The sequence below is a fragment of the Camelus dromedarius genome, chromosome 3 (genome assembly GCF_036321535.1).
Source record: "Camelus dromedarius isolate mCamDro1 chromosome 3, mCamDro1.pat, whole genome shotgun sequence".
Classification (NCBI taxonomy): domain Eukaryota; kingdom Metazoa; phylum Chordata; class Mammalia; order Artiodactyla; family Camelidae; genus Camelus; species Camelus dromedarius.
This window is the reverse complement of record NC_087438.1, coordinates 36,816,591-36,835,793: the sequence shown is the minus strand read 5'-3', so window position 1 is coordinate 36,835,793 and position 19,203 is coordinate 36,816,591. Positions and strand designations below refer to the sequence as shown.

General features: G+C 41.4%; 1 long non-coding RNA gene across 15 annotated transcripts in view; it reads left to right on the top strand.

The window, feature by feature from the left end:
* The window catches only part of LOC105087134 (uncharacterized), a 99,252-nt gene extending 85,764 nt beyond the window's left edge, over positions 1-13,488 (top strand). For 6 of the 15 annotated variants that reach the window (XR_010378376.1, XR_010378369.1, XR_010378364.1 and 3 more), the window contains 4 exons: positions 4,740-4,770; positions 8,242-8,321; positions 12,394-12,611; positions 12,767-13,488. This is a non-coding gene — a long non-coding RNA (uncharacterized LOC105087134). The remainder of the gene's footprint in view (positions 1-4,739; positions 4,771-8,241; positions 8,322-12,393; positions 12,612-12,766) is intronic. The other 9 variants (XR_010378363.1, XR_010378371.1, XR_010378372.1 and 6 more) reach the window with 2 other exon arrangements.
* The last annotated feature ends 5,715 nt before the right edge of the window (positions 13,489-19,203 follow it).

Sequence of the window (19,203 nt, the reverse complement as noted above, 5' to 3'; positions counted from 1 at the left end):
CTAAGGTGCTGACCCACCCCCAAAATGTGGGAGTAGCAGAGGTCTCAAAAGGACTGTAAGTTCATTGTCCAAAGAATAGCCTGTGGAAAAGGGAATACACCCTTTCAGATTCACAGATTTCACTCCTTTGTTTCTTTGGTTTGGAACCACCAGGGTAAGTCTAAGGAGGAAGGGGACCAAAAACTTACCAGTCAAGACCCGTACATTTGTAAAATCGAGGGCCTGCTCCTATCCTGGCTTAAGAAGTTAGTGATCTCAGCCTCTTTTTCTCATACAATGACATTCTCTAGCCACAGCTGGCATTTGGCTAAACTGACTCTCCTGCTATATTCCAGTTCTTCGTGCTGATTACAAAGGCCATTCTCCCATTATTCGCCACCCATTTTTACAGTTGCCTACTTCAGTAGCAAGAAGAAGGAAGAGTCTTCTACCCAGGGACTTTTGGTCACAGGGAAGAGAACCCTACTCAAGCTGGTTCAAGTAATTCGGTTGAGAGATATTACTTTAAAATACAAATAGGCTTCATGAAGTCCAAAAGTCACCAGACCTCAGAAGTACTCTGAGAAAGTGAAACTCAAGCTACTCTCTTTTTGGGGCTCTGTGGTGACTTGCACTGATCTTATTGTGTAGACCCTGTATGGCACCCAGTGTTAATTCTCTGCTATTTAGCATGATCTGTCAGTTCAAGTGCTCTCCACTGACATGGTCCCTCATTGTCCTAATCCTAAATTCCTGAGACATAAATTTGATTAGCTTCATGTATCTATTTTAAACCAGGTGTTGGTTATCATGGAGATGGATTAGTGACTCCAAATATAAGGATACTCTTGTAACAGGGATGGAAAGTGAATTTTTTCAGAATTTGTGACAGATATTGGTAAACGGACTAAGCACTGAATTGGGAGCTTAGAAACCTAAGTTCTAATTATGTTACTACTTAGTTGGAAGGTCTTACTTCTGCAAAAGGTGAAATTGAAAAAATAGATGTTGTCTAAGGTTCCTCTCACCTTAATATTCTATAAATCTTCATTTCATAACCTGTGACATGTTACAATTCCTGTAGTTATCAATTATTTTACAATGTGTACCTAGATTGAGTCCATGTAGAAATTCAAGAACCTTAGACTCATTGATGATATTTTGCACATCCCACTGTGGAGTGGCTTAACTTCTGGGAATATTTTCTTTTCTTCCTTTCTTTTTTTAATGGAGGTACTGGGGACAGAACCCAGGACCTTGTTCATGCTAAGCACACATTCTACCACTGAGCTATTACTCTCTCCGGGGAATATTTTCTTTGGGTTAATCTATGATGCCTAAATTTTTATTTATAACTGACAAAGAAGATGCTAGAGAAGAAGGTATATCAGGGATAAACCCAGGACTTCTAGATGAGGGTGCAATTGACCAAGATATACAGTAGAAGTCTATTAAAGTGTTTATTGTTTTTTTTTTTTTGCTAATGAGTAAATAGTATATAATCAATATTTAAATTTTGCCAAATTGATAAGAACTTATTAACATAATTATTACTTATATTTTCATTTGTAATAAGATTCACTGTAACCAATTCAACATTTTGTGTTTATGGATGCTATTTTGAACATGGAAATAGTCCCAGGAATATTTTTGTTATTAGAATAGGATTAAAATTGAATAGTTTGCTAGACCATATTCTGAATTCTCTGCTTCTATAATAACACAAGATTAAGAAACATATGGATGGAATTATGGAAGGTTTAAATCAGAAAAAAATTCGTATGTTTAATTTTGAGTGGAAAATTTGAAGCCAGATTGTGTGCCTCACGATAGGGTGATGAATATGGAAACCACATTTGTAACAGTCACGGCAGAAGGAATAGGAGCCTTGGGCTGTCTTCACATATTTGGGTGTAGAGGAGAGAAGACGGCATTCATCTCTCCAGTGGAAAGCCTGGATGGAGAAGCAGTCCATGGTAGTAGAGACGAGTGTGTGCCCTGGAGTGAGACATCATCCTGGGTGTGTCCCTGGATCTCTGTGCATTTGCCTCCCTGTCTTTGTTAGTCTTCTCTGGAAGTAGACCCAGTGACCAGGTTTCAAGCACACATGTTGGGAGGTGATCTCAGAAACCACTGGTAAGGGAGTGGGGAAGTGAGCTGATAAAAGGACTGCAGCCAATAAAAGATGAGTTGTCTAGTGTGTTACAATTGTGGGCAACCAGAGCTTCACCTCACTGGGGACCTCTGAGAGCTAGTGTAGACCACATACCACAGAGCCAACCCACTTGAGGGGCAGTTCTCTCAGTCATTGGTTGGGGGATGCTTCTAAGAAGTGGTTAATTCTCTGGCACTTTTGGCCAACATACTGCAGAAAAGTGGGCTCTGGCCCAGAGATGCAGGTGCAGGCACTGGGGAGTCCTGCCAGCATGTACTCCAATAGGGGGCCTGAGGGGGAATGGTCAGGGCACAGGCAGCATCTGCTACTGTCTTTACCTGGAAAATGGAGATGATGATGATTGGTTTACCACAGAACGTACTTTTGAAGATTAAATGGTACATGCCATTCTCTTAGTACAGTACTTTGTATACAATAAGCATTCAAAGTTATTATTATTTAATTTGTAAATATTGTAATTATTAAAATCAGATCAATTTATGTTTGGCAAAAATGCCAAGCAATGAGCTGTCTGGTGATATCACTTGGCCATGTCTAGGGAGGGGAGGAGAAGAAGCTGCCCATCTGTCAGCGATCTGCAAAAGCATCCCTGGGCTGTATGGGAGCCTGGGCCAGGGGGCTCTGAGACACTCTCCTACTCTGAGTTTCCATGGTTACTGAAATCTGTGTGCCTGCAGCAGGCACATTGTATGCCCTAAGTCCACCTGATTTCTGCTGCAGCTTTGTGGATGGGTCCCAGGATTGCTCCTGGGGGCCATCTCAAGCACCTGCTCCAGCATCTCTCAGCTTCCAACTGTGGGTTTTTTGTTTTTTTGTTTTTTTTTTTCCAAGGCAGGGTAGATTGGATGTGCAGGGGAGCTAATGCCCCTGGAGGGGAGAGGATATTAAGTGAAGACCCAGTCTTTATCCTCTGAGGGTTGGTGGGGCCTGGGTGAGAGGTGGTAAAACCGAGAAAAATTTAAAATATACTTGCTAAGTTAGAGCTATGTTTGAGGTGCTCTGAGTAGTGGGGGAGGGGGGTGTTTGAGAAAGGAGAGCAGAGTTGTGAATTCAAACAGAAACCAAACAAGCAGAGATAAGGAAAGGTGTTCCATTTAGAGAGGCCAGCAGGTGGACAGGCCTGGCAGAGGGGGAGCAGGCCCTGGAATACATGGGGCAGGGAACTGTCAGAGATGGAGAGAAAGTTAATCCAGGTCCTATGAGTAGGATCTTACCCTGTAGGCATGGGGAGCCTCTGAGACTTTTAATCAGGAGAGGAACTTGACTACAGCTGTGCTTTGCTAAGTTTGCTCTGGTGACAGTAGGAGCGGTAGATGCTGGAGACAGGCACTTCCAGCAATGGGGAAGACAAGGACTGCCTGACTGGACCCCAACAATTCTCACCACCATCTCCTGTAACCAGGACCAATGTATGGGGGATGGGGCTGAGGGCAGGGGTTGCTAGGTGGTAGGTCTTTTCCCTTTTGGGGCTTGATGGGGTATAAAAGCATCAAGCCCCCCAACCCCATGAACTGCAGCAGTACACAGTTGGGGAACATGGGGTAAGGATCTTGGGAAAGAGGAAGGGTTCTCACCTTCTTGCCAGGGACATGTTTTTTAACTTTGCTCTTTTGTAGACAATTTCTGAAAGAAAACCAACAAAATGCACCCAAGCCATCAAAAAAAAAAAAAAAAAAAAAAAAAAAAAGAGCAAGTGTGGACTACAGTGATTTGTATAATCAGTACTTTTAAAGGCTGGGAATAGGAGGTGGAAATAAGAAAGAAAGGAAGCCGCAGAGGGTTAGAGGCCACAAAGAAGCATTTGCAGAGAACTGCCCTGTCAGTTGCTTCCTCAAATGGCTTGCAGAAGAAACAAATCTTCTTTTCTCTCCTCCTTCAAAGAGGCCCTAGAAGGACAGTTCTGCATCCTCTTTTTAAATCCATTCCTAACTCACACCCAGATTTATTTCTAGAAGTACTTGGTTCAAGTAAACCAATATCAACATCATCAGAGATCTTTGAACAAAATATGATTCCATGGCTGTGTTTTGTTTCTCGGTGTGTGGAGCTCTTTCCTTCATGGTCCGTGGAAAGATGTCTTGGAACAACGTGTGTTGGAATGTGAGGGAAATAATGAGGACTCATGCCAGCCATTTACAAGAGTGATGAATGGTTTGAGGAAGGCCATCTGCCAAGTTCATCCTTCTAACTTGAAAATTGGGTAAAATATCAGGTGCAGGGAAAAATCAGGGAAGAGAATCTCTCCATCATAGATGAGCCAAAAACTGATAAGTAACCACCCCCCTGCAATTATACAAAGATTGAAAGACAAGGCAAGGGAGAGTTATTTTCATCACGTGATCCACAAAACCCCCAAACCCATCTGTAACAGTTTATGATGAGAAGAGTGCAGAGACACCAACCCTTGGAAACATCTATGTGATACATTCCGGAATGGTAACGTTGTATTTTACCCTTAATGAAATAATGACATTATGCAGTAAAGGAAAACTTGTCTCAGCAATCCACTGATTTGTGTTCAATAACTTTATTCTTGGATCTTGCCATTCCCAGTTTTATTGGATTGTGTTATTTTTATCTCCAGATGTGCATGACATCTTGAAAATTACAGTAAAGTAAGTAAAATGAATGTTTATTACTTGAATACCATTTTGTAATACATGCTTCCTTATGTTTGCAATGCAGAGAGTATTTTAATCATCTTTATGTATCTTAATAATCCTGCTTTTGATGTAGAATATAATGGTGTGTAGCCCTGGTACATCTTCAAGTCCCTGCTGGCTCTGGTTCTGCTAGTCTTCTAGTTAATTCTGCAGGCTTTCTGGTCCTGTTTTCAAAACTAGGGTACTCAATATGTTTGGGGGCGGAGGATGGTAAGCAAAGTTAAGTGGTAAAAAAAAAAGCACATCTTCTTAATCTGATCAAAATGGAAAGAATAGCGATACATTATGAAACAGACATAAAATGTGTTTGTATTTCAAAAATAACATGAAATCAAGAAGAAATTTTGTATCTGGAACTGGTTGCTCAAAAACACTTCCTGGCCCTCTACACCTCTGAACCCCCTCACTTCCTCACCCAGGTTTGCTTTCACCCTACTCTGGTTATAGGTGCTTTGGAGGAACTTATTAAAGCTCTAGCCTTGGAAAGACGCTGGAGTCAGGGTAGCCTTCTCTTGTCTTTACTACTTAGTAACCATGTTGCCGTAAGCAAGGACACTAACTGTTCTGAGCCTAGCTTCTCTCTTTAGCGAGATGCTCTTTGTACCCCACAAGGTCACTAAGATTGAAATGTAATTAGATTGCTAATACAAACTGGATTTTGATCTTCAGTGGAATGAATATGAAATTCAAAATATAGCTCTTTGTTTTAAAAAAAATCATTCAAAAAGCAAACTTCTTAAAGACTGGGCCTCAATTTTTTTCTGGGTGCCGTTCCATAATTTTCACCTTTGTTGATTTCATAATAATGTCTTGAGTTCTTTTGACACTAATGCCCTTTGCATATTAAATACATCAGGATTTTTTTTTCTTCCGCAAAGAAATACACCTTCTCAATGCTCACTTCTCCAGTGCATTCTGATTTCTGTTCAAATGCCACTTCTTCGGAATGGCCTTCCCTGACCAATGTATCTGCCTCTTCACCCCATCCCTACCCTTCACCCTTACCCTACACCTGCTGTTTTTTCTTCTCCTGTTGCATACAACTCTCTGAAGGTCTATTGTATATTTATTTATTGTCTCTCTCTTACACAAGTAAGAAACAGCTTGACAAAGGGATGAACATGTCCATCCTCCCCACCCCCACCCCTTGCCCCAGTGCTGTATCCTTAGTGTTTAAAACAGTATCTGGCTCATAGTAGATCCTCAATAAATATCTGTAGAATGAAGCAAGGAATAATGTTTTTTTCCTTTATATATATATAAAGTCTTTCATGTCCCCATATTTGATAGTGACATTGGAAGAAGATATTTCTTTACTATAAAATACCAATGTTGCAACTCTCATGAGAAATGGCAGTTAGTGGGGGATTTCGAGTAGAGGAGGCCAAGGAAGTGGTGGGGACCGTGCATGGGGAGGCAAGGCCCATCTACCCTGGAGGGTGAGGTGGGGGTCAGAAATTTCCCAGCTCTGGATTCATATTTCCATGCTGTAGGCCCAGTGTTTCCGTATCTTCTCATTTCTTTTAAAGATGATAGAAATCTCCATTGATTTTTTTTAATTTTGGCTCAAAAAAAAAAAAAAAACAACCCAGAATAAAAACAAATTTGCAGGCCAAACACAATACTTCTTTGGGTTGCTTTTGACCTCTGGGGTACATACTTTTCATTCTCTAGGAAGCCTGAAAGTTAGAATGGGATACATGCCTAAGATGTCCTTGATGGGTTCTGGCCCCCAGTGAACAGTCTGGTTGGGTCCAGCAGGAATGTATAGGTTAAGGCAGGGACCTAAGCCTAAGAGCCCTAAACTTCCAATTCAAAATTAGCCTAGTCCTAAATCACCTTCCTGGGTTGGCCTCACCTTAACATTCTCCCTTCTGCAACTCCTCAGCACTTGCCAGTTTGTGCCAATTTGGTTTTGCTCTTGCAAGTTTATTAGTCTCAGACCACTTCAAATGCATACACACCCTATTTTGAGCTCTGACGATATCCCATTAATGTTCCAAACTTGGTATTGGTATCTTCCCTCACTAGAGTTTAAGAGACAGGATTGTTAATGGCTGCAAATTATTGGTCTTTGTGTCCCAGCTATGCCTAGTGGGGAACCTTGCCCATACGTCCTGAGTAAGAAATGTTGGCTGAACATGAGCTGTCTGGTTAGTTCCTAGAACAGTGTCTTACAGTGGTAGACAGCTGGCAGTCAAGACACATTTATTGACTGAATGACTACTCTCCTCATTACACATATTCTGTCTTCTGTCAATCCAGCAGCCTTTCCTGGCCCTGAATGTCCCTCATCCACAGCTTCATCCATACAGTTCCAATCCCTCCACGGTGATGTGGAGAAGGCCAATTCACACCAGCAGATAAGAACCATTCCCTTGAAATTCTTCTACTAACAGAAGCTCAGCATGAAGGACAGTTCCCCATTGGAATGTGATTTTTAATACTGGTACTTATTAGGTAGGGTATCATTGTATGCAATGCTTATGTGTCATGAACTAAGTGATAAAGTCTTCAGAGCTGAAAACAGTTCTTAATTTAATAGCATCTATTCTCATCAAAGGAAAGCAGAAGTGACAATGATCAGCAGTTTCCAAACTCTTGTTAGTGCAGTGACTTCATCAAGTAGCCAGACTCCTAAGTTACCACCTCCCCTGGCAAGTCACACACAGCAACCAAAGGAATCAGAACAGTCTTGCCCCTAAGGTGGTTCACCTAGTAGTTTACTTAGCCTGTAGATGCTTCCCCGGCAACATTTCCTCCTTCTCTGCCCATCGCCCACAGCTCCCACACAAATTCACTTAGCAAGGGACTGTCAACATCAATTGAATTTCAGGGAGGGGAGTTTTTTTCCTTAATGAAAAAAATAAATCAGCTTCGCACAGGTGGGGTGACGTGCCTTGGTGAAGGAAGGCTACCTGGATGCCTACACAGAACACAGTTTTATAGAGTAACCCCCCCACTACAAGGCAAGGCGCCAGGTAACGTGATCTCTTTTCACACAGCCTGGTGTTAAGGTGCTGCTGCCACTCACTGGAAAGGCTACTATCTCTCTTTTATTGTGATTACAAAAGCTAACTGCAAAACCTGAAACCTTGCCTACCTACACAAAGAACACAGAGACCCTATCGTTTCAGAGTTCAGTTCTTTCCGAGCTTTTTTATAAAGGAGTTTTTGTCTGCTTTGTGAGGCTCTAACCATGGAGGAACTGCAAGTCCAGGTTAGCTGATGGCTTGGAGTGTTTCCATGGAAGAGGCACTCTTTGGTGGTTTGCAGACAGGTGCTCTACAGTTTAAGTCACAAAAGTTAATTAAAACTGCAGCCCTGATACATTTTAGATAGTGGGAAGAGGGAGGAAGAAAAGAGAGAGGGAGAGAAAGGGAGACAGAGTTTCCTACTAAATGATGTCTCCTGTTTTTCCAGATCCTATCAGCTTTCTTGGAAGGAGGTGTTACAGTGTGTTCACTCTTCCCCTGTTTGCCTTCACCACCCTCAGGCTCAAGGTTTGAGTACTATAATCACAATGCCCAGGGTGTTGGGAGGTGTTTATTTTTATCCCCACTGCCAGCGTCATCACAGCGTGTGTGATCCAAATTTACACTCCTCATATACACAGCATGTGGCCCTGCTGCCGAACCAGCTGCTTTCCCCAAGGCTGAAGTATGGTTAAGTTTCATGTTTTGCCTCATCAAAAAGGTGATAGCAAAAACATATGAGTGAAACCTACACTCCCGGTAGCTTACTAAACAAATTTGAAATGTGTTCCAAATGTGTGATTTGTTGTTCGGTGGGAGCCCAGGACTGAGAATGCGTGTGTGTGGACGTGTGTGGATGTGTCATAGCTGTTGCAGACACACTGACGACTCTAAACAGGCTCTCCCTCCTTACTAATAGCAGAAGCTGGCCTTCCTGGGGCAGCAATGCGTTCAGCTCAAAGATCAAGTTTCCCTTAAGGTAGGTGTGGCCGTGTGAGCAGGTTCTGACTGACTGGACTGGGGCAGAGTATTCTGTGGGACTTCCAGGAAGCCTTCTGAAAAGGGAGGGAGGACACTTGCTCTTGCCATCATCTGGGAAGCTGATAAGAGTCTAGCGCCCCAATTAGCCATCCTGGGCACCGAGGTGACCTTGAAGACAGAGCTGAGAACTGAGATGTGGAGCAGGAAGAGAGACGGTGCCTCAGTCCCTGAAGATTTTGCTGTGTTGTCACACCAGCCCTGACCTGCCTCCTCTGGTTTTCCCTTATTGAGAGAAACCACCTTTGTGTTTGGGTCATTATTTTTGGTGTCTCTGTCACGAGTAGCCACATGCAATTTCTAACGGATATCGTATCAACCTGAGGTTTAACATTTACGAGGCCTGATTCAATGGGTGAGTAAGCAGAGTCTGTGTGCAAAAGGCTATCCGTTAATGTCCCTTGGGGAATCATTTCAGTTACCAATCATCTCCGAGTTTATACTTTAATGTAAGAATACCCATTTTAATTCCTCTTTGTGTTGGAATGATAAGGTCTCTAGAAAAGTACTGACTGAGCTTGGTTGTCCTGCTTGACATTCAGTCTATGCAACGTGAATATGTGTTAAGTTTCTTTATTCATTTGGGAAATATTTATTCAGTACATGTTATGTGCAAGGCACAGCTTTAGATATTGGTGACGGTCCAGGGGTGGTTACATAAAGAAAAATGAGAGGAAGACTCTGACTTCAAACTTACTAGGAAATGAGAGAATTAATAAATAGTAATAACAGCCAATGTTTACTGAGCACTGACTATCAGCTGTGGTATTTCACATATATTATGTCATTTAATATTGACAGCAATCTTTTGATCTATGCAGGTTCTATTATTTTTCTCATTATATAGGCAAGGATCTAAAGGTACAAGGACATTTGGTAACTTGTACAAAGTCATCATGAGTGATGAAACTGGAAGTTGCAAACAGTATTTGTGTGCTCTTAATCTCTATGCAATCTCTATGCAATGAGCCCATTTTATGCGCAAGGCTCTACATCATGTTGTAGGGCAGCCAGTCTCAATTGTGGTCCTGGGTCCAGCAGCTACAGTGTCACCTGGGAAATCCTAGAAATGCAAATCAATGGCTTTCCCACAGACCTGCTGCATCAGAAACTCTGGGAAGGGGCCCAGCAATCTGGGTTTTCAGAAGACTTCCAGGTGATTCTGATGCCTGCTGAAGTCTGAGAACCACCATGGTAGGGGATGAATAGATAAGAGAGACTTATTTAAGTTTGGAAGAGGGTCAAGCAGGTATAAAAATATAACTCAAGGCAGATAAGATAACATGCAGAAAGGAGGACTAGAGTCCTACTGAATTTGAGTTTGCTACCAGATTTTCTAATTTTTCAAGAGAAGCTGGAATCCAGATTTTAATGGCAAGCTCTCTCAACTTTACAAATTGGAACCAAAATAATGTTTTAAAAAGATAAACAGGCAAAATAAAACCTGTCTGCAAAGCAGGCAGCAGCCTATGAGCCCTACTGAGGGCAGTGGAGCTGCTTGGAGGCTTTCAGTAGTCCCCCCAGAGCAGCCCGGGAGTTAATTGAAAGGCACTGGGGGAACTGGACTAGAGCAGTAAGAGACTAGCTCACTGTATTAGTCTGCGAGAACTGCAAACAACATACCACAACCAGAGGGACTTAATCAACAGAAATTGATCTTTTCACAGTTTTGGAGGAGAGAAACATAAAATCAAGGTGTGGGCAGGCTTGGTTTCTCCTGAGGGCTCTGAGGGAGAATCTGTTCTTTGCTGTCTTAGATTCTAGTAGCCCCAGGCATTCCTTGGTTTGTAGTTGCAAACTAACTCTCCATCTTCAAATGGCTGCCTTCTTCTAAGGACACCAGTCATATTGGATTAGGAGCCCAGCCTACTCCCAGTACAGCCTCATCTTAACTAATCACATCAATGACCCTATTTCTAAATAAGGTCACATATTGAGATAGTGGGGTTAGGATTTCAACATATTTCTTTGGGGTGGGGTTGGGGTGACACAATTAAATCCGTAACATTCACTTTTAGGTAGCATAGTTCAATAGTCAAGGTCTTTGTTTTCTTCATAAGTGGAGGCTAATTCCTTAATTTTTTCATTATCCCTTTCTATGGGAATAGTTAAGAGGATATGACACATCTTAATGAAATGTTGTAGTCAATGTGTAGATATTCAAATTCTTTAAAATCAATTGAAATATCAACAAACTAAGACATGGAGCCAGTGGTAAAGCAAATGACCTTTGCCTTATGCGAAGCAGAACACACAAAACAGAGCTCATTTAGAAGATACTTGAGATACTTGTGATTTTTGAGAACTTTGATGAAGAAAGGCTGCTTTGATAGAAACCCAAATATACTTTTTGGCTTAAGGTGAGGCCATAGCCCAATGATTTTAAAGGGCCCCAATCAACACTTTCAGTATTTGATTAGGGTCTGGCTAGACACTGAAATGTGGTGAGTTTTAGATATGGGATGATAAATCCAGAAAAATTTAGGGGCATACAGGCAAGAAAGGTTCTACTTCTCTATGTGATTTGTACCCCAAATCTAATAGGCAAGTCTGACACAAAGATCAAAAGACAAGCTCATATGTTCTGAGAAGTTCCTCACTCCTCAAAAGCTAGAAATTTTTTTTTTAAATTCTAATTTTACCTTACTTTTAAGGCACAATCTCCAATTGCATACTTTTAGATTTTTGCAGATATTTTTCCTTGTCTTTTGTGTGCACCTGCAAGCATATGTTTTATATAATTGAATCCAAAGTGAACCAGCTTAAAACTAATGTTTGAATTGACATTAATGATTTACTCCTCTTGGCTTTCTGAGGATTTCTATTCCTCCTTTGATTGTATGAAATTTTTTAGCATTACCCACATTTTCATTTTTTTCATTTTCTAATATTTTTGTTTAAAATAACATAGGCAAAAAGCATAAGAAAGGTTTAGTTTCACCTTCCTCCCTGCTTTTTTTTCTTTTTTTTTTTTTTTTAGCTGAAGAATTGTTGTTCTAATTGATCCAAGAAGGGGTTGAGAAGATACTTTCCAGGGACTCCACCTGGGACCATCATTTGAAAATCACTCCAATGAAATATTTGCAGAAAGAAATGCTGAAGTCCTGATAAAATGGTTATGTTGCCAATTGCTGGCTGAAAGAGCAGCATGGTGTTGTAGCTTGAGATGTGTGTCTCTCAACTTACTCATTCAATAAGTTTTTGTTAAGTGTCCCAAGTAGTGTGGCTATGTGCAATCTCAACAATGGTGTATGAAATGTAAATTAAGGGGTCAATGTCTGGCAGATATTGCTAGTTGTCTTCTGTGGTAGCCAGCCTCCAAGATGGCCCCCAACAGTCTTCCTCTCCTGGTATCCATACCTTCATGTAAGCCCCTGTTACCATGTGCCAGGGTGGTCTGTGTGACCAATAAGGAAAAGCAGAAGTGAAGGAATGTCATTTCTAAGACTAGGCTGTGAAAGACTGTGACTTCCATCTTGGGCATGTTGTGTCTGTCTTTTGATCTGTCTCTCTCTTGCTCTTTCTCTGTCTCTCTGCCTCTGTCTCTCTTTCTCTCTCTTAGATCACTTACACTGGGGGAAGCAAGCCCTCTTGTGAGCAATCTCATGCAGAGGCCCACATGGTAAGGAAATAAAGCATCCAGCTAACATCAGCAAGGAACCACGACCTGTCAAACACCATGTGCATGTGCTTGAAATGGATCTTGACCTTTCAGGTGACTGCAGCCCTGGCTGACAGCTTGATTGAGATTTCAAGAGCAACTCTGGGCCAGAACACCAGGTAGGCGCTTCTGCATTCTTCTTCCTCAGAAACTATGTGAAATAATACATGCTGATTACTTTAAGCTGGAAGTCTGGGGAGTAATTTGTTAACTAATAACTAATACACCTACTCAAAAGCTCTTCTTCCTTTTCTCCTTCCTTTTCTCCTAACAGGTCTCATTTTTTTTTTAAAGCATCAATGTGCCCAGAATAAAGACAAAACCAACGAACTAACCAACCAAACCAACTAAACAGAAGTTACCCAAAAAGAAAGGTGAGACTCAATCTACAGAATCACCTTGGCCTTTGGCTCCTGAAACACAACATAAAACAAAACGCTTTTTAAAGTTGTATTTCAGACCCATACTTAAAACAAAACAACAACAAACATTTTAAATTCCTTCTCTGGGGTGCTTCAAGTGATGAGGAAATCATCAGAAACTATTTCAACAGTTTGACCCTCCTCGTCCCCACCCCAGGAACCAGACTGCTGGACTTGGCTGAGGATAAATGGAACTTGAGTTTCAAAACCTTCCTACCAGATAAAGTTTCAAATTTGTTGCCTTTGAAGACTGTGAAGATGTGAAATGTAGCAAACTGAATCGAATATTTACCAACAGTTGTTTGGAGAATTCTCTTACCTTCTTGGGCAAGAAACTGTTTACAGCCATGACTGTAAGAGCCCTCCTTTTTATTCTTCTCAGTAACTGGGGCTGCCTGGTATCTGAAGCTCTCTTATCTGCCCAGACATTCTTTGATCCACCCACCTTAAACAGAACAGGAAAAAGGTTTTGTTTTGATTTTGTTTTTAAGCATTGTCATGCTTTAAATGGAAAAATGTTAGGTTGTGTATTAGACTATACAAATTAAAAACATCTAAAAATAACACCTCAGAACGTGTTGTTTATAATCTAATGTAGAAATGAATAAAAAGTGAATTCAATCTTGGGTTAAAAAATTAACAAAAATTGTCTTACTGAGGAAACTCCTTTCTTATACTCTCTTTTTCTCTTCAATCCCTTCCCCACTTCTTCACTGTCATTTAGTTATAATTCATCTATTGAAGTCAACAAAATATGTTAAAAATCAACCCCCTGTAACAGTTAAAACTCTTTTATGTTAAGACCTTAAAAAAATAACATTAGTTCAGTTATTTTGATATTAAAATACTTTTGTTGGGGGAGGAGATTAGTAAGTGATCTACAGAACAAAAGAAACTGCACATGAGATCATGAAAATTAATTTCCAGCTGGTAGTAATCATAAGAGAAAGCAAAACATACCTCCTAAAGAAGTTACTATCATATGCCCATTTTCCTTGGAATAGAATAAACTTGCAAGGGAATCTGAACTTTTAATCAATTCTTTGGCATTTTTCCAGTATGTGGCTATTCAGTAGTATATTCTTACTAGAGGGACTATTAAAATTTTTGGAGCTAAAATATGCTGAAAATATGATCAAACTTTAACAAGTACATAAGAATGAAGGAATTGAAACTGAATATGTACTAGGATTTCTGATACCTAATCTGAATTGAAATGAGTTAGGAAAAAAATTCTGGTTGCTAGGTGAGGACTCACATTGTCTTACTTTGAAATGGGAATATGAACCCTTGATAAAGCCTTTTTTTTTTTTTTAAATCACTTGGGCAACTTAAGGGACCTCCCAAATTGGTCATTCTTTTGCCCCAAACCCAAGTTCAAGTTCCTGTAGTGCTTGGAGATGACTCTTCTGGCCCAAAGTTAAAGTTAATAGAATAGAACATTTCCAGGTTGTGATGTTAGATGCATTAATATGACATGTGGATGCTATTTTTCAAAAGGAGCTATAAGATTTTACCTCTGCACTGTAACTTGTGTTACAGTTTACAATAAAAAGGAAGCCATGACCTAGATTGTTAGATGGATTTTGGTGTCAATCCTGAATAGAATCTTGGCTTTACTACATTTTAGTCTTGTGGCCATAGATAAAGATAAATTAACTTCTCTGAGTTTCTCATCAGCAAAATGAATATAATAGTAATCTCTCATGGTATTTTTGTGAGAATTAAATGAGAAAATATGTAAATGACATCTGCTTAACAGAGGTCATCTCCCCACGCCCACCTGGTTGTTCTTTTCCATTCCTCACAATATTTTAAATCTCTAACATTAAGAATTCTCACACTTTACCATTTAAAGTACTTCCTCAGGATTCTCTGGAGTCTTCCTTCTCTACTGATCTCTCATACCTTTCTTCCTTGGAGGGTCTTTTTCAGCCCCATTCTTCCCTCCTTTATCCTACATTCAATCTCAGTACTATTTAAACCTCTCACTTTGCTTTTCTCCATACCACCCCTCCCCATGACTCTCTTTCTCTTTTCTTCTCTAAAACTGAATAACTTTTTTGATCCTTAGTACTTTCATTTTCTAAGGACAATCAGGTGCATATATCTACTTGTAAAAACATTGTACATTACAAATTCTTTTCAAGGAAAAAAAATCCATTCATGTTCTCATTCAGTCCCTGCTGTATATTTACATTTTAAAAAAATGTATTTTGTAAATAGCCAAGATGAAGCTGTTTGTGGCATAGTGGTGCAATGAACAGACTGTAGGAAGAGAGAAGTTGGTTCCTGTTCTGCTCTGGTGACCCTTGGTGGGTCCATTTACTTCTCAAGGTCTCAGTTTCTTCAACTGTAAAATGAAGCCATGGGAGAGAGTATTCCTGAGATCTCTTCAGCTCTGAAAATAGTCCAAGAGTTGGTATCTTAATAAAATGGGAATGTTCTTCCAATACAGCCTAACCCAAGAGGGCAGCTGACCACAATATCATTATTCAATTTTCCTCCTTGGTTCCTATGCATAAGTGCAGGAAATAAGCAGCAGATTGATCCCTGCAGGCACAGATTAGGAGTACTTTCTTCCAGGGGGATAATTACCTCTTGGCCTTCTACCACGGGGCCTGTTCATGTTTAGCCACACCGATACCCTTGGATGGCTCCACCTGGGCTCTCTTGCTTGGTTCCCCTTATTACAGATCTATAACTGCTCTATAATGAATTTGAGAAATGGCCAAACAGGGTTGAAGTTTCAAGTTTCCCCTGGAAGAGGACAGGTCTGTTGGTCTGTGTCAGAGACAGACTCCAAATATCTCTGCAGCAAAGAGAAGCAGAGTGCTGGTCCAATCCAATGAGTTTATCAGCTTTGGAGAGGAGGAGAAGAGAAGGTCAGAAACAAACATGTTTATAAAAATGTCCCCTTTTATCCACTTCCTGATTCGGTTTGTTTTCAGAGTATTGTCAAATGCTTCCCTCGCCCCCAATGACAGTGAAGAGCCAGCAGGACAGAGGTTTCTGTGTTAAGACATGAATGTGAAGTCTCACTGTATTTTGAGTGCTTAAGGAAGAGCAAATGGGAACTTTCCAGGGAAGATGGTGGGTGTTATTAACATGGAAATATGTATGAGGATTCCTAAGTGAAGGCTTTATAGGGTGGAGTTGGAGGCTAATAAGACCCTGGCTGGTTGGGGGTGGGCAGGGTGTGGGACCGGGTGGGCGCAGGGACAAAGGGTAGGGAAGAAAGCCTTCTTTTGGACTCTGGGGACTCCGTGGGCCTGTTTAAAGGGCCTGGAATGAAGGCTGGAGGGGAGACTGAGCAAAACAGGGAGGTGCTAGAGAAACTAAAATGACTGGAGAGCTGGAGAACAGCAGGGAGGTCACTGGCCAGGGCAAGAGTGGGAACCTGCAACTAGAGGTAGAAAATACTAGGAGTTACTATTTTTTTAAAGTAATTCCTAAAGGTAAGGGCCATACTGGGAAGGGCCTGGGATTGAAAGGAAAGTGGCCTCTAGGAGTCCCAGAGAGTGCTCTCAGCTTTGAACCTGTGCCAAGCCCATCACTGTACTGGTCAGCTTGGCTCTCTTACCTCCAGGCCTCTAACCTCTGCAGCTGAGGCCATAGCTGCCTGGTCTGCCCAAGGCTCTGCAGCCAACCTTGCTTCTACAAAGAAACTAGAGCTGAGAGTTCCAGTCTATTGCCATCATGGTGACCTGGTTTCTCTTTCTACTGGGCCTGATCTGACTTGTAACTGGCCTTTTGCCTTATTTCCTTCTGACTAAGCCTCTGTCTTGGGTTCTAGGAGCTGCCTCTTTTTCTTGTAATAATATTGCTAACATTTGACTGAGTACCAGCTGCTGTGCTAGTCCTCACACTTACTCTCTCATGTAACCCAGTGAGAGAGGTAATACTGCTCCCGCTATGCAGATGAAAGAACTGAGGCTTAGGGAGCTTTGTTTGTTTTTTGTTTTGTTTTGTTTTGCTTGTCCCAAATCATGGATCAGAGCCAGGGTTCAATCCAGGCAGTTTACCACCAGAGCCCAGCTGTATACCCACCGCTCTGCCCTCCTTCTATGTGCAGTCTCTGCTTGGCTTTGTCTGCCACTCTGCTCGTACCGGGATGGCCTCCTGTGTGTTCTCCCTGTTGAACACCTCGGCCTTGTTTGCCTCGATACCCGGCGCAGTGGTCTGCCTGCCCTCTCGGTCTTGACTGTTTCATGTTTATTGGTCCTGCTGCTCATAGAAAACCCTGCTTGTGGCCCCTGAGATCCCCTAAGAGCCACGACTGAATAGGATTCTTTCTGACTGGGCTTACTCTTCAGTAAATTCTAACTGTGCTAGTGTAGTCAGAGCAGACAGACTGGAAGCAGAGTTCGGCCAGAGGAGGTGAGTACTCGGGGTGTGAAGTTGGCTGGAGGGCGGGATCAAGCCTTCAGCAGCCCCAGCTAGAAACGGGTGGTGCAAGTTTGACTTCTAGATGAGCTGGGGAAGGACCTCTTCTCTTTTCTGGTGAATTGGAGTTAGTTACAGATTCAGTGGCGAGGCTTGAAGGATTCTGCCCTTTATTTGAGTGTGGCCTACCTTGGAGCATGGTGCTATACTCTGATGTCCAGCTTTGGTTAGGGCAGACCTAGCCAACCTCTCTATCCATCACAGTCACTTGCAGAACTCCTGAAAACTGCTGAAATCTGTATTCTATCCCCAGAAATTCAGCTTCAGATGGTCTAGGGTGACCTCCAGGCATCCACAGTTTTCCAATAAAGTGATGCAGGGGATTCTAATGCACAGCCAGGGTTGCTAATTACTCATGTGCTGGGTGGTTCTTCGGCTGAGGGTATCACCAGTGAATAGAGCAAAGCAGCATGGCTTGGGAAAGAAAGACGTCTTTAATCTTGCTTTTCATTGTGAAACCTAGATATTATGTAATGTAAATCTGATCAAAGAAGGAGGGCCAAACAGGCTTCTTAAATTGTCCAGCTCAGGAGCAGGGTGATGGAGGGAAAAGTTGTCAATTCTATACTAATGTGGTCCCTAGTTGCCCTGAAATCTTGGACTACTATTCAAAGAACTGCCCCAAAGTGTTAAACTCAAAGTAAATCAAAATTGCAAAGGCAGAAATGCCAAAGGACAGCCTGAGAAAAGGCCAAGTAAAGGCATGGATCATTATTTAAAATGTTGTCTTCGCATGATGGCTGTGATGATCCACATTTGATGCAAAAGCAAAACAAACAAAAAACAAACAAACAAAACACCCCAAAACAAATATATTTTAAACAAGATTTAAGACACACTGATGAGGTCAAGGGTTTTCTTAGCAGAAAAGATGTCTGTGATGTTTACTTGGTTTTGCTCAGATCTTTAACATTTTCACTTCCTGTTTCTTAGCTTTTATTTTTAAGTCTGTGAGCTTAGAAGGGTCAACTTTAGGTTAAGTGGTATATTTTTTATCAAAGTTTTGAAATAAAGCTAACTTCTATGATTAAAAAGATAGTAAATTTCTGATCACTAGGGTTTTCGTGTCAGACAAGGGGCCTCTGGCTATCCAGAGCTCTGTGGCTATCAAGGCAGGAGTGTGTGCTGCTTTATCTTTTGGACTTCATCTTTAATTGAGGGGGTTGGAATGGGTGGCCTATAATCACAAAATAAAGGCTGACAACTCTTGAGCACTTACTGTATGCCAGACACCATGCTAAATTCTTTACATGGATTATTTCATTTATTTCTCACAATGACTCTAGGATGTAAGTACTATTATTATCACTGCCTCTGTTTTAGAGATTAGGAACTGAGGCTTAGAGAGGTTAAGTAACTTTCTGAAGGTCACACAGCTGGTAAGTACTAGAGCTGAGATTCTGAGGCCAGACCCACATTTATAATCACTATGCTTATTATTATCTCCCTAAACAACTTATCACCACTTTGTAAAATGAGTTTTGCAAAGCCAGCCCTCTGTGAGCCTGTTTCCTCCTAGGCAGAGTGCCTCTTCATCGGAGCTGTGAGATGAATGTCTACAACTGGTCGTGATGGGTCAACAGGTGAAGCTTATTCCAAGTGTAAATAACTGCATAAGAGAGACTAAGGTGAGCTTTTCTTGAGAACAGGAGTGTAAGACTGTGAGCTGGAATGAACACTACAGAATGTAACCAATTTATTTTAATTAAGAGCAATTTGCTAGTACACCCATGTTCATAGCAGCATTATTCACAGTAGCCAAGAGGTAGAAGCAACCCAAGTGTCCATCGACAAATGAATGGAAAAACAAAGTATGGTATATATTCAGTCAATGGAATGTTAT